Source organism: Ranitomeya variabilis, chromosome 1, assembly GCF_051348905.1.
Source record: "Ranitomeya variabilis isolate aRanVar5 chromosome 1, aRanVar5.hap1, whole genome shotgun sequence".
In the NCBI taxonomy this organism is placed as follows: domain Eukaryota; kingdom Metazoa; phylum Chordata; class Amphibia; order Anura; family Dendrobatidae; genus Ranitomeya; species Ranitomeya variabilis.
The window spans coordinates 54,200,516-54,222,045 of NC_135232.1; the positions used below are offsets into that span (position 1 = coordinate 54,200,516).

At 44.8% G+C, this 21,530-nt stretch overlaps 1 protein-coding gene across 1 annotated transcript in view; it reads right to left on the reverse strand.

The window, feature by feature from the left end:
* Positions 1–13,544, reverse strand: part of SETBP1 (SET binding protein 1) — a 210,689-nt gene extending 197,145 nt beyond the window's left edge. The window contains exon 1 of the mRNA XM_077283847.1: positions 12,824–13,544. The gene's annotated coding sequence lies outside the window, so the exon portion shown is untranslated. The remainder of the gene's footprint in view (positions 1–12,823) is intronic.
* Between the last annotated feature and the right edge of the window lie 7,986 nt (positions 13,545–21,530).

Here is a 21,530-nt window from a genome sequence, read left to right on the forward strand (position 1 = left end):
TGGCACGACCAATCAGGTAATGAATAACCGTTACGTTAGTTGCCGACAGACAGAAGTACCCCTTAGACAATTATATAGTAGATTCGTGCGCATAGTAACATAGTAGTTTTATTCCGGTCTATATAGGACAGGACTATGTACATCTTGGTTATTCAACCATTGTCGTGAGAAACTATGAAAAAATGACAACCCATTTTTTATTTTTTAGAAAGGACCATAGAGCCACTGTCACTTGCCTTCCTCCGCTACAATTGGCAGCTCATATAAAGTGAACAGTATTATAGCACAGGATAAGGATCCTGCCACGATGAATCGAGTAAGAAGTCATCGCTTTGTCCTGGGGCGTAACTGGAAAATAAAATGCCCTCTACTAAATCCATGACATAAAAGGTTTCCTATGAGGTTTACCATACGATGCAGTGTGAAGAATCACTCTGAAGAAGAGACCGGCCATGCAGGAGTTAACGGCTATGCATATACCCTACACTGCATTAAACAGAAAGGCAATTTAGGAAAGGTCAGAAGAAAACAAGGACAAACAGCAGCAGTCACCAGCTCTGCTGCAGCAGCACTATACCCAGCCAGATTGATCTGGTTCAGGAGGAAGGCGCTCGCTCGCTGTCTGAGTCACCCGCTTCTCACCTCAATGTTTAGACACATCACAAAAAGGAAAAGCTGAGCTATAATGTCAGGTCACTGCGTCCATGAGCGGCGGTATCACCTGGGACGGTCATGTGGAGCGGCTGACGCGACGTGTTTACCTGTACGACTGTGTAAATCATTAACGGCCAAGTGTTCTCATTGTTACAAAGGTTGTTGGGATGCACGAAGCAACCGACACATTACATGGAGGGAGGCAAAATAATATTTCACTCTTTATCCATATAGCCAGTTCTTTACCAATGGCTGGATTTAAAGGGTTTTCTCTTAAAGGCGCAATGGGGAGAGAGGGGTCTTCCTTTGGGACCTGTTTCTTACGCAAACCCAAGTACAAGCCCCTATTCTGTGGTTCTAGACCACCACATGTAACAATCACCCAGCAATACACGATGGTTGCTCTGGGGTCATGCAGGGAAAAGGCCTACTGGTACATTTTTTTTTTCTTTTTACGAAACTACCCCTTTAAATAGGATAGTCACTTCATTTTTATTTATTTAAACTGGAATTACGTCCTCCGATTGCTTCCACTCTACTGATTCTAGAATAGTTATTCATTTTATTCTGTAACCCTCTGTACCAAAGTTATATTCCCTGCTAATAATGCTTCAAGTATTCCCCTCAACCAATGGGGCGTATTCTACAGAACTCCTCTGGGGCGTTTCCTTTTTCCCCTTTGATGCTGGCCAATTAAAACACAGTTGCTCCTACAGAGAGGTTCTGTGGAACACACCTAGTTGGTTGTAGGGAATATTTGCATCCTTATTACTCATGGGGGAAGGACTTTGGAAAAATCATTCTATTTTATTTATTTTTCTCTTCTCTCCATTCCAGAGTGGAGCAGCCCCAATTGGAGGAGGAAACCGTTTAATTTTTAAAAAAATCCAGTGAAAAGTCTTCTTTAATACAATCACCGCAACTTTGGCCCAGTAAACAAATACTTAAAGAGAAGGTCAGCAGTTTTTTTTTTTTTTTTATGTCTCTGAAATTCAGAGCAGCATGATGTAGGGGCACAAACCTTGATTTCGGCAATGTATCCCTTACTGGGCTACTTCGTGTAGATTTGATATAAAAATCAGTTTTCTCACAGTGGGAATATAATCCTCCCCCCCACATCCCTTATTGGCAGCTTCCTGTGCACTTTGTCATTAGGCAGCCAATCAGTGTTGGGGAGGCGGGGTTACACAGATTAGCTGGACTGCCTGGCACATGATACCTAGTCCTGCAGTGATAAGCTCCTGCTGATAAAACACTCACTGTATTGAAAAGTACACTAGACTGTACAAATGACACATCCCTGGAATCAGCGTCTCCTCCCAAACAGAATAATGCTCTCAGATTAAATAGCACAATCCTAATGAGTTGCTCCCTTTAAAGCAAACGTGTCAATAATCGGCAAATGAGCATTAATATGAATTCTTGTTCCCGTACATGACGTCAATGTGAACCATTAAATTATCGTTTCCAGCAGCACACTGGCCCATTGGATGATAACATTATCTACTGTTCTGGCCCCATAGTTTTGCTCACCTGTGGACCATAAACTCTGATCAACTTGTATCTAATCGATAGGTGCTTATTAGGAGGTCCTAACTTTTTGGGATATTTTCGTTTAATGGTTTGGGTTTTTTTTAATCTGGCCTCCAAATTCTGAAAAAAAATGGCTTCGTAAGTCCTAAAAAGCTGGCCATACCCATTAGATTTCTGTCGCTCGTCTCACTGATACCTCCTCTGACTTGTCCATACACAGTCCCAGCAGTTTGTGTTGTCCATCAGGTGGCCACAGCAAGCCATCTCCCCGCCAAATAAAAGGATTGGCCACTAAATCAACAAACTAGATGCTTCTCTTCCTCCCGACATCAACTGTTAGGGAACACCCAAACATTCGATTTTTAGCAGATCCTACCAAAACTGCCAAATTTTCTCCAATTTGCATGGAAGTCTCAACAGGTTCCTACAGACATCCGTCTACCCATGAAAGGTCTACCATGTCTATAGAAGTATAAGGACGAGATGGAGAACATGAAGGTCAGATACCGAGGCGCCTTCTCAGTAAGATCCCATAATCAGAATGTTTATATCGAGTGTGCCGTAAAACCGCAGTACACTCAGTACCCCAGCCACGTGCCGGATCTCAGCCAAGGTCACACATCTTCAATGCAATGCCGCGAAAACAGAGAATTTCATGATAAAGTAGCACAATCAGCTGTCACTTCACAAATGGCAAGAGCGTCAGGCGGAATATCAAGTATTCTTTACATGAAGACTAAAGAGCAGAAAAACTGAAGGTCGCAGCCCGGACATTAAAGTGATCATGTAAATCACATAGTAAATACAACTGTGCAACGAGAGGCCATTATGTAACAAAATCATTTATGGATCCGGCCAAATCCTCAAAATTTCACACATCTAAAAAGGCAGCTGTGGCCGGCTTCGGTGGGAAAGAAAAAATAAAAAATTGGAAAAATCAAGGGTGGTTTGTCTACTTAAGGATTGGCACCATATTGCGACAGCCGGTGAGGAAGTTATATGAGATTTGGGTCCACACACGGACTAAAGTCGGCCAACCCCACCGATATCGGCAGGATCGGCCAAGTCTCCATCGTCTGGTGGCCTTCTCACTGAATTTCAGCAACTGATCCTTTTGTTCTCCAGGGAATTACTTTGCGTTTTGGAACACGAGAGGATGATCAGGGCGTTACTGTGTAAGGAGGAGTTGGGGGAGATTGTGCTTGGCCAAACGATCCTTCAGCCAACAGCTATGGGAATTGTATGAAGGCCTCAAGATCCAACTAATGGGTTCCACATTTGGGTCGGTCATATACAAGTCCACTGACAACACCAAAGTTCCGGGCCTGAAAGACGACCTCACGATGTACACAGCGATGGCAATTTGTTTTTCAGTTTGATGTGTGATCGTTGTTGTTTGTGCAAGACTGTCCTGATGCAATCACTGAAACCTCTAAAGAAAGCCGCAAGATCTTATCTGAGATCTTCACAAGTGGTCAGTGGAAATCAGATGCTGTGTAATAAGTCTCCACTGCTAAAGAGGACAAAACAGCCATTAAAAATGTCGAAAGTTCACCTTTGTGTTTTCCTCACTTATTGTAGATCATTGCATAACATTAAACCCACTGTATAGACTGGATCTGCCAACAGGTTTTAACCACCTAATCTGAGAGCATAGCATGATGAGGCCCAGACCCCGATTCCAGCGTTGTATCACTTACTTGCTTGCTGTAGTTTTGATAATATCACTGTTTTATCAGCAGGAGATCATCAGAGGACTAGTAATCCAGCTGCCTTGTAGTCCTCCATATTTATTATTATTATTATTATTATATTTATGATGACCCATCAGTGATTGGCAGCTTTCTGTATACTCTGTACATCGGCAGAAAGCAGCCAATCAGTGGTGTGGGTGGGGTTATAAAGAGATCAGCATTCAGAGAACTGCTAGATCTCCAGCAGAGAAAACAGGGATTTTATAAAAAACAGCAAGCAATCCACAAAGTGACACATCGCTGAAATCAGGCTCTCTGCCCCTACATCATGTTGCTCTCAGATGGGGTAATAAAAACCTGATTACAGATTCCCTATAAGATTGCTCATACATTGTCAGTAGGGATGAGCGAACATGGTGGGATAAGGTGCAGGCACGGGGACTCTAACATTTTTGGAGTACGCCAAAGTCACTCAGAACCCGAGCATGCTCAGATAACACCTAATCCGAACACATCGCTCATCACCAATAGTCACCCCTACGAACCTTTAGTGAGAAATCTGCTGGACATTATTCTCCCGAGCTATGGGTGAAATATTGGGAGATTATTTGGCTTTCAATGGTCAGTTGTACGTCTTTCCAGTCATATAATCCTAGTGTGTCCCCACACACGTTCAATGAAAGTCCGCCACCACCTGATGTTTGTAGAATTCTGACAATGTTATTTTCTCTGATAAAAACCATGGGGTAATAGGATCAGGAAGACTTTTTTCGGAGGAGTTTGCCTACATCCCTCTCCCCTCTGCCCATTAAAAACAGAAGCACAATTACCATAACCAGGCAGAACGTTCAGGCATATGGGGGAGAATGGGGCCTGGACAGATGGCTCTCGGTAATTCCTGGGTATGGCCGGCTTTAGTTCAGGTGTGACCGATCCTTCAATGTAACTGGCAAGAGCCGCCGTGGTAGCATTTTACGTAGATACCTTGTAGGAAGGGGCTGTTCTAGATGAAAAACTAAACACTGTACGAAATCCCTATAACTGAATAAGGCGGAAAGGAAAAACTGCAGTCACGGGATAGTGGTTTAGAGTTTCTTGCCAGCCTTGGGCTAAGTGGTCTTTGGACATTAGCAAAAAAAAAAACCCAAAAAACAAAAACCCTTATAAAAGGGGACAGAGGTTCGATAAGTCTTACGATTTATCAAGACACTTGACCAGACCAAAGCAAAGGCTGATTAAGTTGAGCTGATAAATCGACGAAAGCATTTTTTTTTTTTTTACGCCCGCCATCACCGACACACAAGAAAAACGCTCATTTATAGGGTGATCAGAATTTATTCCAACATAAAGAATCATCCTTATCGGCAGCACATCGCCCAATGTAAACAGAGGAAGTGCTGCCGAAAAAAGGACTCTCTACGAGGAGAAGACGATCGGATTGATGTTCCTGCCGTTCCCATTCGTTTTTTTGGCCGCCTGCGCAAACTAGCTTATAAACGAGATCTGATTGACTCTTATAAAAACAATCGGTGCTCGATAATGGTATGAAACTGGAGCATCTAAGGCCATGTTCACAATATGCAGTTTTGCGGAGTTTTTATGCAAATTAAAACCCACTTTTTAAAGCAAAAGCTATGAGATTTTAGAAATCATGTGCCAGTTTTTTTTTTTTTTACATTTTTATTCTTCTCTGCAGCATTTTTTTCACCATAGAACGCAATGTGAGATTGCAAAAAAAAAACAAAACAAAAAAAAACACCTGAATCTGTGCAGCGTTTTCACTGCATAAAACTAAATTTGAACATGTACTGTTGACAAACGTCACATAAAATCTGCCAAAAAAATAAAATAAAAAAAAGTGTAAAAAATTTTAAAAAATACATGGCAAAAATCTGCTTTTTTTTTTTTTTACTGCCAAGACAGCAGTTTTTTCTGCAAAAAAAAAAAAAAAAAAAGAAAAAGAAAAACGCAGAAAAAAAAAATCAACATATGAACATAGCCTAAAGGGCCTTTAGTTCTCGACAGGTTCTTTACAGAGCTGACAAAGATGTTTACTTATATTAACCAATCGTGACCTATTGTCCAGAAAAACAGAGGAATTGCATCATCTTTCCTCATTCCTCACGTTACCAGCATGAAAAGAGACACACACTACTAAATACATTTCAAATCCATTAAAGGGAACCTGTCATTGGGGGTTTTAGCATTGGTTTGTGGTCTGTACAGGCACTTTTAAGGCTGATTAAATCCAGACCTTTGTTGTAGAAACCCCTTTTGGCGTTTCTCAGCAATCCAGAATTAAAATCTTATGCAAATGAGTGCTTCAAGGTGTGACAGTGCACTTGCAGCTCTCCTGCCCTTTCTATGCCCCTCGTGTTGCCTGCCTACTCTGACTAACTGATCACTTGTTTTATTGATCTTGCTCTCCTAACTCTCAAAGGTTGTCTCGCTGGGTCCAGCACTGGCCCAGGTACCAACAGTACTTACGAGAGATCTTGGTCAGGAGAGGAGTCAGGTCACAACCAAAAGTGACCTGTCAGTCACATAGAAGGATGGCAGTGAAAAGGGAATGAGGGAAGGAGAGCTGCAAGTGCACTGTCACACCCTGAAGCACTTTGCATAACATTTCACCACCGGTTTGCTGAGAAACGCCAAAATGGATTTCTAAAATCAAGATATGAATGTAATCGATCTTAAAGAGACTGTTCTTAGATGCCATTAGTTTAAGGTATAAAATCCTCATGACGGATCCCCTTTAAGATGCCAACGACTGTATCAAACAGCTAATAGACGTCTTAGTTTGGTATTATTTTAGGACATAACATGAATTCATATCTAGATCTTCTCAAGGCAAGATGAAGCTAAGCCCCGTCGTCCCCCTGCCGAGTGTTTGCTTGCAAGGAAAGAGTTATCTGAAACAATTTATGCTTTAAATTGATAACGTGTTAATAACAATAAGTGTACTTCTTGGCAGGAAAAAGACTTCGGAAACTTGAAAAAACATCAGCAGAAAAAAAAAAAAATTATTTCCCCCCTTTCTTGGCTGTCCATACACTGAAAAGACTTCTGGTTTCAATTACATCTATTGAGAGTAAGAGAAAGAAAAAAATGTGGCAAAACCAACAGGCCGGGTGCCAAAAGGAGCTTGGGTGTAGTCGCTACCACCGTCTTTCCCACAGTATAATTCTTGGTTTTTGGAAAGTCAGACCACAATTTACTAAGGGGTTAAGTTACCAGGGAAGAACATGAAATAATTAGGCTGACCAGGAATGGAGAAAGCCAAAAAGGACTGGTCAGGAGACCATCAGTGGATACTATTGTGGCATATTGGACTTTAGTTTGTCATTTCTGTGCAATTTGTGGACACAAGTGCTGATAATGAATCCAATAGTAGTTTTCGCGGACCTCTAGGGGCAAACCTCTAGGGGCAAACCTCTAGGGGCAAACCTCTAGGGGCAAACCTCTAGGGGCAAACCTCTAGGGGCAAACCTCTAGGGGCAAACCTCTAGGGGCAAACCTCTAGGGGCAAACCTCTAGGGGCAAACCTCTAGGGGCAAACCTCTAGGGGCAAACCTCTAGGGGCAAACCTCTAGGGGCAAACCTCTAGGGGCAAACCTCTAGGGGCAAACCTCTAGGGGCAAACCTCTAGGGGCAAACCTCTAGGGGCAAACCTCTAGGGGCAAACCTCTAGGGGCAAACCTCTAGGGGCAAACCTCTAGGGGCAAACCTCTAGGGGCAAACCTCTAGGGGCAAACCTCTAGGGGCAAACCTCTAGGGGCAAACCTCTAGGGGCAAACCTCTAGGGGCAAACCTCTAGGGGCAAACCTCTAGGGGCAAACCTCTAGGGGCAAACCTCTAGGCGCAAACCTCTAGGCGCAAACCTCTAGGCGCAAACCTCTAGGCGCAAACCTCTAGGCGCAAACCTCTAGGCGCAAACCTCTAGGCGCAAACCTCTAGGCGCAAACCTCTAGGCGCAAACCTCTAGGCGCAAACCTCTAGGCGCAAACCTCTAGGCGTCAGACCAGTGCCCTGCGAAGCTCCTCATACTATCGGTAGCATTTTTAATTAGTAGGTCAAGTGCAACATCATTGTTGTGGGTTGACCAACACATATACACAATATGGTCCTGGCCAACAGATCAGAAAAGGCAATGGAGATTCCAACAGGAAAGGGAAGGTCTGGGGGGCAATATTCTGGCACCCACAAAGTCAGGGTCCCGCGAATCTTATTGCTCAACACTATCCAGACCATATTCTATCTTTTGTAGAAAAATACTGCACCAAGCACAGCAGGAGACATCTTTAGTCAGAGGATGCCTTAGCGCAGGTTAAAGTTGATGTTTATCAGAAGAGATTGGGAATTTATCAAATTTGTAAAGAGTTTTCCATAGCAAAAGTACCGAAGTTGCTGTTTTCATGCTTCTTAAAGAGGTGAGAGCTTAACTAGTTGTCAAGGGCCGACACCCTTTATTCTTCTTCTACAAATGTTATAGGAGGTTGTGGAACAAAAATCAAAACATGAAAAAGAAAAAACATTGAGGTCACCTTCACTTGAGTTTATTCTAAGTTCAGCAGCTAGGCTTATCTTTCTGTCCAACCACTACACTGATGTCTCTCTCCATCACCAGCCACTAAACTAGTTGTTCCTTCACTTTAGAGTTCATTTTCACTCAAAAAGCTTTCCAAAAGGCTGTACTGTCATTTATTTCTTCCCACATCTGTCTTCTGCACCATCCATGTTCGACATTCATGTAATGCTCTAAGACAAACCTCCGAAATATCAACCTCTCATCCAATCCTCAATACTTTTCTTGTGCTGGACAAGTTTTCCGGAATGTGTTACCATAGACAGTCTCTTTTATATGCAAAATCCATCTTATTCTGCAAGCTCATCACTTTCCATAACTTTTCTTATCTCAGTTACCCCACCACTCGCTTTCTAAATTACTTTTCAGAACCTGACCCCTTCACTCAGTGTCCACCACACTTCTTGCACCCAAATGTTCTTCATAATTAGGCATAGACAGATACTGGAGGAGTAACTGGTTTATACAGCTTTATGGCCACCACTAAAAGATGGCCTAACCGGCGTGTAAAACAAACACTTGACCCTTCTTCACAACTCAGACTGGAAGATCTTTGAGCAGGGCCCTCACTAAGATTTGAAATGTTCATTTTTTTTTACGGCAAAATAGGTTGGAGATTATATAATACCAAATAAAGATAAAAATGGAATTATTTCTAGAAGAAAGGCACCAAAAGGAGCATGCCTACAACCTCCAATTGCTTACATAAGGTTTGGATTTAAGAGAGGAGCCATCAAGACATTGTTCAGTACCACAAATGAAGAGTTCCTTCAAAAAAAGGATCTGGCCTGCTAGCATTGGCAAGGAAGTGGGTGTTTATGTATTTTTTAGAATAATAAAAAAAAAACTTATGTTATGAAGCTCCAAGGACAGAAAAGTCTTATTTGCATCCCACCAACTCAAGCAGAAGCAGAGGTAGTGACCATTCAGTTATAGATGGCTAAAAAGACAATTTGAGATGGTCCAAGGGCTATGAACGTATGTTTTTGGGAAGGAGATTATTTAAAGCTTCTACAAAAGTCAACAGCAAAACCTGGATGCCACTTCTGTGGTCCAAATGTGCAGTCAAGTGATAGATGCTTGGCCGATTATTAAAAACCAATGACCTTAAACGATAAACGAACCTCATCTCTCACGGTTAGGGTACTTTCACACTAGCGTTTTTTGAAATCCGTCGCAATGCATCGTTTTGCCGAAAAAACGCATCCTGCAAAAGTGTTTGCAGGATGCGTTTTTTCCCCATAGCCTAATATTAGACGTCGCATTGCGACGGATTTACACACGTCGCACCCGTCGTGCGACGGGTGCGTCGTGCAGTGGCGGACCGTCGGGACCAAAAAACGTTACATGTAACGTTTTTTGCTCCCGACGGTCCGCTTTTTCCGACCGCGCATGTGCGGCCGGAACTCCGCCCCCACCTCCACGTACTTCCCCGCACCTCACAATGGAGCAGCGGATGCGCTGGAAAAATGCATCCGCTGCCCCCGTTGTGCAGCGGAGACAGCGCTAGCGTCGGGGACCTCGGCCCGACGCACCGCGACGGGCCGAGCCCGACGCTAGTGTGAAAGTAGCCTTAGTCAATAAAGGGAAAATGTCATGATACCAGTTCTGAGTAATGAAAATAATTCCATCAACGACATGAGAGCAACAGCTTCCAACTTTTCTTGTGCTGCACCAGATCCTTGGAATGCGCTACCTCAGACAATCAGATTTATTTCCACCTTCTGCTTTATTTGTGCCCCCAAAAAACTACTTTTTAGGAAGGATTACCATAATAATCATAAAAAAAAGAAAAATAAGCCAATACTATTGAGGTACATTGTATCTGGTACCATTTACAAAACCACTAGGAGGACAATGTTCCCCAACTCCAGTCCTCAAGAGCCACCAACAGGTCATGTTTTCAGGATTTCCTTAATATTGCACAAGTATCTACACAGGCAATAATTCCATCACCTATGTAATACTAAGGAAATCCGGGAAAACGATCTGTTGATGGGTTTTGAGGACTGGCGTTGGGGGAACACTTCCTTAAAGCTTCTGGGTCCCAATGTAAAAACTGTACCAGTGGCCTCCTATTTTCAGGTGGTAGAAAGATCATTCAGGTATCAAGTCCATATTTTAGTCTTTGCGGCCATTACAGTACTTCGTGATGAAACGTCTCCTTCTCCCTGAGAGACAAACCGACATTTAGGATCTGTCTTCAGCCGCACAAGGAACAGAATGCAAAAACAACATGAAGAAACTGAAGAGACTGGGTCACGGCGAACAAATACATTTCGCGATCCGATCCGTTATTTTTACAGCTGTCAAATGTAATGAAACACATTCATTTTGGACACAAAATCTATAATAATTTCACATGTCTGGCACGGCCATAAGCGCTCCTCCCAGTGATTCATTTTACGAACTTCAGTGTTTCCATCAAAACAAACAACATTGGCTCTACACTGAGGTAGTGGATTTTCAGATTATCCACAACGTCTACGTGTGTATTTTATATACAGTTCAAGCACCAAAATGATTATCCCAATGGCTTCAAAACATAAAAATGCCGTTTTTTTAATTTTTTTTTTTTTTTTTTGGTGTGGGACATAAAAGCAGCATCGGAAGCCCTTAGGGCACCCTAGAAGGGTCCCGAGTATGGTCTGCCTGGCCATTCATGCAGGGGAAGGTGTCAGAGGCCAAACTACGATCAATTTTCTATTTACAAATAAGAAACAGTCTCATAAATAAGAAATCTCAATAGGAGAAACAAACTACATAAGCATAAGACTGGTTAGAGTAAGGTAAGGGGGTCATAGGGAGGGTTTACAGTATGGAGCAAATGTCACTGTGTACTTTAGGGGTCTCCGAGACAGGCAGCTCATATAGCAGTCAAAACCAAACACAGCAGGGGGTGCTACCCCTGAGAGCCAAGACACAAGTGGTATCCTGTCAATTGTTTTTCTAGACTGGTTTAAACATGAGTGCATGATCCCTACACACGTGTGGGTTGTATTTTGCCTCGAAAGGATGTCCTACCACCACCACAAGGGCAAAAGGGGAAGAGGGAGGAGGAGGGGGTGACGATTTGGAGCGCTTTCTCGCTCTCTTGTTCCTGTCAAGGCTTGAGCTACCCATTGCTTCTCCACAGGATACAAATAATAAGCTCTATCTGCCTTGGGAGAAGCTCACATCAACAGCGAGATTATCAGTATACTTTACTGCAAGCGGAAACCAATAGGAAATCCTTGTCACAGCTGCTGTCTGTAATACATATAGATATACATGGATTTAAAGGAGACCCCTATTAAACAAAAACCACAAGTGCCAATGGGTTTATATAGTAAATAACAAACCCTAAAACCAAGGAAAGCAAAGACAGGGGGGGCTTCAGACCTCTAGGGGTTCAAGGAAAGGTGTGTAAACAAACAGTCTAAAACCTGTTACAAATAGTAAACACACATTATATATACTTTACACACATTACATATAACAGACACACACAAACAGCTCGGGAATCAATAACTACAAAGTCAGCAGCATCTAAGAAAATAAATTAAAACCAAGAACAACAAAGTTAAGGACAGTCAGCAAACATTCAGGTTTTTTCCTTCACACTCATTAGCCTGTCCTCACTAGACAGTCAGTATAAAGCAGAACTAATAGCCCAGTACTGATAGGGTATGTGATGGCTGCAGGCAATCACTGCTGATGATGATATGGTGGCACAGCTACAGTACACATGTCATTGCTGGGTCTGTAGAGCAGAGGAAAGGTTATGTTGTGAGAAGGAAGCTATGGTTGCCTCCATGCTGGTGTCCACAAGCCATTAGCACCACACACACACTCTTGACTTTCTTGAAATGACTGTCTGTCGTCTTCTTTTCTGGAACCATTAATAAGAGAAGCTTTTGACATGACTGCTCCTGATCTGAGACCTCAGAGCTCCTTACAGAAAGCCTCTCTAGCTCCACTTAACCTGCAACTTAGAGCAGCCAGACAAGAAAAGGTCTGCATTGTGGCTGCAGGGAGGACTGAAGCCCCAGCCATGGGACAACCTAATGTCAACTCTAGATGACCTTGGACAATCCCCATGTACAATCTGATCCCAACCAATTCAGGTCCACCCACGACCAGAGAAGGAACCACCAGCACTGGCTAATTCACTCTTCCACCAGAGGTCAGTGTAGGAATACCCTTCAGCTGCTGCAGAACCTCCCAAAAAATAGGAGCTGACCTAGCTGTCACTCCATGTCACCACGATTCTTGACATCTACAGCCCGCCACTACAGTGATTTATTGCACCAAAAAAAAAAAGAAAGATCTAGACTACCAACAGATCCCCAGAAGAGTCCCCCGGCACCCCTCTTACCCGTCCTCCAGGCTGGGGGAGCGCTCAGATCCCGGGCTCTGCGGCAATGCCATGTTCATGTGTCACACAGGGGGAAAAATGGCGGCTCCACGAGTCCTGGACTTGCACAGAAGGGAAAAAAATACACTCCAGGGAGAGGAAGGAGAACCAGGCGGGAGCAGGGGCCCCTCCGGGGGCTGTTGGAGCTCTAGGAGAGGGGGGAAGGGGGATAGGACAAGTGGCAGCTGCTCCCTGGGTGGATTCCCCGGCGGGATTCGCTGAGGATCGCAGTTTAGAGGACGCGGATACAATGTTTCCCCAGCGCTCGAGCCTTGATACAATGTTGCGCGCCGCGGATACAAGGTTTCCCCAACGTTCTAGCCGCGATCCAACGTTTCGGCGCCGCTCTATCCCGCAGCAGGCGCGTCTCCCGGCCGGACACGGTGCAGCGCGGCTCCGCGACCTCTCTCTCCGCTCATCCAGATCCTGTAATGGATCACAAAATGTCCGCTCCGCCTGTCTAATGAGATCTGGCCATCCCCCCTCCCTTGTGTGCGAGTCTCTCCCGCCTGTGTGTGTCCCTCTCCCGTGGATGTGTGTGTGTGTGTCTCTCCCGCCTGCTCCGTCGGTCTCTCCCCCTCCTCTGGGTGTCTCTCCCTCGCCTGCTCCGTGTGTCTGTCTCTTTCCCCCCCTCCACCCTACAGTCCTGCAGTAGCGAGCAGCAGATGCTAATGAAGCGGCAGGGCTGGGTTAATGCACTCAACACTGCCACTACCTGACACAACATGGCCAGCGTGGGAGGGAGGGGGCCCACCGACTCCCCGTCAGTCTCAGCGCCGGGAGGGAGGGGGCCCACCGACTCCCCGTCAGTCTCAGTGCCGGGAGGGAGGGGGCCCACCGACTCCCCGTCAGTCTCAGTGCCGGGAGGGAGGGGGCCCACCGACTCCCCGTCAGTCTCAGTGCCGGGAGGGAGGGGGCCCACCGACTCCCCGTCAGTCTCAGTGCCGGGAGGGAGGGGGCCCACCGACTCCCCGTCAGTCTCAGTGCCATTCGTTTATTCACAGAGAGGGAAGCAGTTCCAGGTTTTATAGCTGTGGGCTAAAGCCTAGAGCTGTTATGTGCAGTAATCATCAGATACAGGAAAGATATATATATCTTGGTACCGTGTTAGCCAGTAGATAGAAAAATATTTGGAATTGAGAGTCCTCAGTGGTTGCTACCTTTTATTGGCTAACTGAAAAGATGGTAACAAATTGCAAGCTTAGGACACAACTCAGGTCTATGCCTGATGAAGAGACCGGAGTAGCAGGGCTGGCCCGAACGTATAGGCGAACTAGACGGCCGCCTAGGGCACCGGCCCTAGGGGGGGCGCCAGAGAAAAAATAGAAAAAATTATAAAAAAATCTTTTCAAAAGGCAAAAGGTGTGTGGAGTGGAGCTGAATGTGTATGAGGTGTATGGAGCGGAGCGCGTGTGTACGGAGCGCAGCCGCGTGTGTAGGAGTAGCTATGTGTGGCCATTATACAGTACGAAGTATCATGTGCGGTCAATATACAGTATGGAGCATCATGTGTGGCCATTATACAGTATGGAGCATCATGTGTGGCCATTATACAGTATGGAGCATCATGTGGGGTCATCATACAGTATGGAGCATCATGTGCGGTCATTATACAGTATGGAGCATCATGTGCGGTCATTATACAGTATGGAGCATCATGTGTGGGCATTATACAGTATGGAGCATCATGTGGGGTCATCATACAGTATGGAGCATCATGTGTGGCCATTATACAGTATGGAGCATCATGTGTGGCCATTATACAGTATGGAGCATCATGTGTGGCCATTATACAGTATGGAGCATCATGTGTGGCCATATTTTTTTGTTTATAATTATTCTTTATGAAACAGTGTGATCAGCAGTGCTAAATGGGTGTGGTTAGGATGTGGATATGGGTGTGGCTAGTTATGAATGGGTGTGGTCAGAGGTGTGGCCTAAAATTTGCCGCGGCGCGCTTAGCGCGCCGCAAACTTTGTCCCTCTTTCCCATCTTCAAAAGTTGGGAGGTATGTTAAAAGTAGTAGGGGCGCAACAAAATAGTTTCACCTAGGGCACCGTAATCTCTCGGGCCGGCCCTGCGGAGTAGTCTTGAAAGCTTGCAATTTGTTACCATCTTTTCAGTTAGCCATTAAAAGGTATCAACCACTGAGGACTCTCAATTCTAAATATTTTTCAGTAATCATCAGAACAGATCCAGTAGCAATCCGTTCACATAAAAAAGATACAACTTTTTTGTCCACTTGAAGCTGATTTCAACTGGATTCATTTTTTGACAATTGAAGTCTACGGAAAACGGATCAGTTAAATATCCATCTTGTTTTCTCCAGTTTGAAAAGGATCCATCTTTTGCTTACTGGAGATGGAGATGGAAAAATAAATATTTACTGTAAACAACTGGACATGTGAGCGATCAAGTAATCATCTAGTTGAAACTATTCTGGTAAGCAAAATACTGATCCTTTTCTAGTGAAAAAAAAACACACGGATGGTTAACAGGTTCGTTTTCCATAGACTTCAAAGTAAAAAAAAAACAGATCCAGTTGAAATCAGTTCTTTCTTTTTTTAGCCAGACAAAAAAGTTAATGCTGGATCCATTTAAACGGATGATTACTGGACATGTGAACATAGCCATATCCAGCAATCATCTGTTAGGACGGTGTCACACTTGCAACTGCAATGCGAGAAACTCGCGCCTCAATTCCCGGCACTGCCGCCGCCATTTGGCTACTGCGCAAGCGCCTGTGTTGGCTCCTTGTTGCTGCAGCTAAAAAAATGTACACTACAATAAAATGGCGCAAGAAACAGATTATTTTAATGCAGGAATAAGGTTGCACAATCTATTGATGGTGGTTTAATAGCATTTTGGGACCTGATAAGATCCCTTTAATTATGCTCCAGCCTCTCATGATACCAAAATATACATTTTTATCTCACATAGTGTTTGATATTGACTGTTTCAGTCCATTGTTTACCTAAGATAAGCAGTGCCAGTTATTTAGGACAGCCCTTTATCATCCTCCTGAAATAGAAATAACATGTTTTTAGAACATGTAGTGATAATTGCAACCTGTAATGACCAAACGGCAACCTCAACACCATCGGAGCTACTGCAACCCCCGGCTTACTGCCTCCTCCCCCACCATCCTGTAGAATGTAAGCTCGCAAGGGCAGAGTCCTCTTCCCTCTGTACCAGTCTGTCATTATTAGTTTGCTTACTGTAAGTGATATTTGTATTTTGATGTAACCCCTTCTCATGTACAGCACCATGGAATCAATGGTGCTATATAAATAATAATAATAATAATAATAATAATAATAAATCATAAATTGTGATTGTTGGGGATCTGAGTCCTGAGTATCTCCCATCTGCGTTCATAGCAATTTGTGTCCTTTCAACATATATGGACTTGGAAAAAATGTGGGATAAACAATAGTTTTCTGCTGTGATGGACAGTTGTAGGGAGCTCAAGGGGCGCAATACTGGGGAACAGCAATCACAGCTTTAGCAATGAGCATAGCAATGAGACTCACTCATTGAAGTTCTTATATCACAAAATGTGTTCTTTTCCAGAAACTGTGCAAGCTGACTACCCGACATAAATTGTGGGCACTGGTTTATTAAAGGCGTTGATAGATAGATATTGATGACTCATAGTGATGAGCGAGTATACTCATTGCTCGGGTTCCCGAGCACCCTCAGGTGGTCTCTGAGTATTTGTAAGTGCTCACAGATTTAGTTTTCATTGCCTCAACTGCATGATTTACAGCTGATAGACAGCTTGATTGCATGTGGGGATTTCCTAGCAACCAGGAAATCCCCACATATACTCAGGCTGGCTAGCAGCCATAAATCATGTAGCTGTGTCAGCAAAAACTAAATCTCCGAGCATTTACAAATACTCAGAGACCACCCGAGCAACGAGTATACTCGCTCATCCCTCATGACCTATCTTCAGACGCTGCAGCTCTGCTCCTATTGAATGGGTCTCACGGGTGTCACTCACACTACTTCTATCACCGACTCCTGATGCAGATTTGTGTCAAGGAAATGCGACGGCAGCAGTTGAAGATGCAGTTGCTTCTTGATTATGTTTACTGAACCAGAGTGTCATCAGGGGACATGGCATAGGGAGAAGTATAGGGTGTTAAGACTCTGTACGAATATTTTACCTAATGGACAGGCAGCAGGGGCATCCCTTTGAGCCTCAATAACCTCTTTCGGAAGATTGGAGCATATAGACGCAATGACCAACCTTTTTGTATTATAGGAACTGGTTCACAATTATCTCCACCTCCAGGAAAACGAGATAAGGCATCTGCCTTAATGTTCTTGTTCCCCGACCTATATGTATCAAAAAAGTTAAACCTGGTGAAGAACAATGCCCATCTTGCCTGTTTAGGCATTAGATGTTTCGCAGACTCAAGATGTACTAAATTGTTATGATCTGTGTTACCATGAACTGCCCCCTCCAGAAAATGACGCCACTCTTCAAAGGTCCACTTGATTACCAAGAGTTCCATGTTACCAATGTCATAATTTTTCTCCACCGGTAACAGTTTTTTAGAAAAGTATGCACATGGACGTCATTTACCTTGAGACGCACCCTGGGACGATACAGCCTCCACTTCAAATGCGTCAACTTCTACAATAAATGACTTAGTGACTTCAGGATGTATTAGAATCGGCACAGATGCAAAATACTCCTTCAAGGTATCAAACGCCTCCCTGACTGGACTGGACTATTTGGTAAAGCCTGTCCCTTTCTGGTCATATCCATCAGAGATTTGGCCACTACAGAAAAGTATTTGATGAACTTACTGTAGTATTTACCAAAATCCAAAAACCTTTGTAACACCTTAAAATCCTCAGGACAATCCCAATCCAGTACCACCAGGAGTTTTGCCGGATCCATGCGAAAACCAATTCACGATAAAAAAATATCATAGAAAAGGGATCTACTCAATCGAGAAAAAACATTTCTCTGGTTTGACAAATAATTTATTGTCTCTGTGTATCTGTAAGACCTGCCTGACATGTACCTAATGTGACTCAAGGTCAGGTGAATAAATTAATTTGACATCAAGATAGATTACGACAAATCTACCTACCAGGTGGCTAAAGATGTAATTTACAAAGTGCTGAAAGACGGCGGAATCATTAGTCAACCCAAATGGTATCAGAAGGTTTTCATGGTGTCTCTCAGGCTTATTGAAAGCTGTTTTCCACTCACCCCCCCCCCCCCTCTTTAATATGAATGAAATTATACGCCCCCCCTCCCTTGAGATCCAGTTTAGAAAACCATTTTGCTCCTACAATCTAAAGAGGTCCGGCATGAGAGGGAGCGGATATGGATCCTGGACTGTAATCTGATTGAGTTTGCGCAAATCTAGGCAGGGTCATAGCCCACTGTCTTTCTTCTTTATAATTGAAAACCATGCAGCAATGGGGGATGAGGATGGTCTGATATGACCCTTTGCCAAACTTTCCGCGATATAGTCCTTCATGGCCTGTCTCTCTGGACCAGAGATATTATATTGTCTGCTCTTTGACAGTTTGGCCTCAAGGACAAGATTAACGTCATAAGGATGATGGGGAGGAAATTCTTGGCACCTCTGCTCCAAACACACATCCCCAAGGTCAGACAGGGGTTTAAGCACAGACTGGGTATCTACCCTTGAAGCCAGATGCCCCAGCAGTGTTCTTGACAATATTCACTCCATTTTACCACCTCCCGAGTCTGATAATCTAACACAAGGTTGTGCAGAGTGAGCCAAGTTAGCCCAAGAACCACAGGAGAGGGCAGACCCTCTAGCAATCATTACATTTTGAGTGCTTAGCCCCTACCTGTAGATGTAACCCTCAGACGACTTAAGTAATATACCCCTCTCTCAAGGGTGTTGAGTCGGTTGCTATAATGGGTATAGGTCTGGACAGTGTATGTAGATTGAGGCCCTGAACCTGGACGAACCTAGCATCAATCAAATTAAACCCCATCCCACTGTCCACTTCTCACTTGTCACCTGGAAACTAATGTGAGTCAAAGAGGAATCAAACCAAGGCTTCCATACATATCAAATTTTTAATATCAATGTATATTTTTATATACCACCCTCTCATAAGAAGCGGCAGTATTTACCATATTAACCTAGTGTGAAATCCACGGAGGTCTTCTATCCATCCATCTCATGGTGGTAGCCTTGCGAGCCAAAAACTATGTTTCCCTGAGAAGAGTGAGAGGGCAGTGAGGCCAGGTCTCCTCAGCAAGGAATCCTCATAAACACAATTAAGGCAGAGTGGTACAGGGGGTTGTTTGATCTCAATAGGGATAGCTATGAACGCTTTCCTATAGTCTGCAATAGAAGGGCAATACCTCATCAGGTGTATAAAATCTGCCTCCGCTTCCCCTCACCCATGAGAATCTGCAGTGGTAGATGTACCCATCTTAATATATACTTCCCTTGTAATGTCTTCACATCCTTTTCTGTCCAGATGTGTCCAGATCCCAGAATTCCAAGCGGCGGAAGTTCACCGACCTCCATATTGGGACACCCAAGTGATGGGAGTCTCAATATGGAAACTGCTGGTGGTACCAGCCTCTTGTGCAGTACCACCAGCGGAACACCTTCGCACCACACACACACACTGTATAGGCCGTACGCACCACACACACACAAAAACACACACTTTATACGCCGTATGCACCACACACATACACACACACTGTATACGCCATACACAGCCTCTTGCGTGGCACCACTAGCGGAACACCGTCATGAACACGCTGCCACCGGGATCAGCCGAATGATTCACTGACAGCTGCCATCTTTGTACAGTAGGAGTGCATGCACAGTTTTAATCTGACCGCCGCTATCTGTCTGCACAAAGATGCCAGCGGTCTGATTTACTGCGCCTGCGCGAATTCCGCTCATCTCTGAATTCTGATCTCGGCGGCAGATGCGTGACGTGTCTACAGGCAGAGGAAGTCAGTTACATTAAAAGGGTTTTCCCACAAACGAAAGATCATTTTAAAAATTGTCTGTGTCTGTCTGTGTACGAGAGCACATGGGGTACACAGGTCAAAGAAGAGATGACATGAGAGAAGACAGCAGACGGGGGAGAGAGAAAGCGCACCGGGGTGAGAGAGACAGCACAGGGGGGAGACAGCTCAAACGGGACAGCACATGAGAGGAGAATACAGCACAGGAAGGAGAGAGACAGGAGACAAGGGGGATAGCACATGGGGTAGACAGGTCAAAGAAGAGAGCACAGACGGTAGAAGTCAGCACATGGGGAAAGAGAGAGTGGATAGGTGGGTGAGCACATGGGGGGGAGAGATTCTCAGTGCTGTAAGGCCTGCCCCTATCGCGACATTCCTGCCCTCCTGATGCCATAGCATCAGGCCTCTATCTAGTTTTATATAACCTCCTAAGTGTCAGGTAGCATTGATGGACTATATACATTTGAACTAGCTTGTTATTAACCCCTTCCCGACCCATGACGCCACATAGGCGTCATGAAAACCTGTGCCAATCCGACCCATGACGCCTATGTGGCATCATGGAATGATCGCGTCCCTGCAGATCGGGTGAAGGGGTTAACTCCTATTTTACCCGATCTGCAGGGAGAGGGGGAGTGGTACTTCAGCCCAGGGGGGGTGGCTTCACCCCCCCGTGGCTACGATCGCTCTGATTGGCTGTTGAAAGTGAAACTGCCAATCAGAGCGATTTGTAATATTTCACCTGAAAAACTGGTGAAATATTACAATCCAGCCATGGCCGATGCTGCAATATCATCGGCCATGGCTGGAAACACTAATGTAACCCCCCCCCCACCCCACCGATCGCCCCCCCACCGCTCCGTTATGGGGTCCGGTCCCCTCGGTGCTGTGCTCCGCTGCCCCGTGCTCCTGCCCGCTCCCCCCGTGCTGCTGTGCCACCCCCCTGTGCTCCGACGCCCCCCCCGTGCCCCGATCTCCCCCCCCTTATACTCACCGAGGCTCCCGGTGTCCGTCCGCCTCCTCGCTGGGCGCCGCCATCTTCCAAAATGGCGGGCGCATGCTCAGTGCGCCCGCCGAATCTGCCAGTCGGCAGATTCGTTAAAAGTACATTTTGATCGCTGTGACAGGTTCTATCACAGCGATCAAAATAAAAAAAATAATAAATAACCCCCCCCCTTTATCACCCCATAGGTAGGGACAATAAAAAAATAAAGAAAATATTTTTTTTTTATTTTTTTTTATTTTACCACTAGGGTTAGGGTTAGAACTAGGGTTAGGGTTACGGGTAGGGTTAGGGGTAGGGTTAGGGTTACAGGTAGGGTTAGGGTTAGGGGTAGGGTTAGGGTTATGGCATGTGCGGATTTGGCTGCGGATCCGCAGCGGATTGGCCGTGGATCCGCAGTGGATTGGCCGCGGATCCGCAGCGGATTGGCCGCGGATCCGTACACCCATGTACACCTATGGAAAACCAAATCCGCTGTGCCCATGGTGCGGAAAATTCCGTGCAGAAACGCTGCGTTGTATTTTCCGCAGCATGTCAATTCTTTGTGCGGATTCCGCAGCGTTTTACACCTGTTCCTCAATAGGAATCCGCAGGTGAAATCCGCACAACAAAACACTGGAAATCTGCTGTAAATCCGCAGGTAAAACGCAGTGCCTTTTACCTGC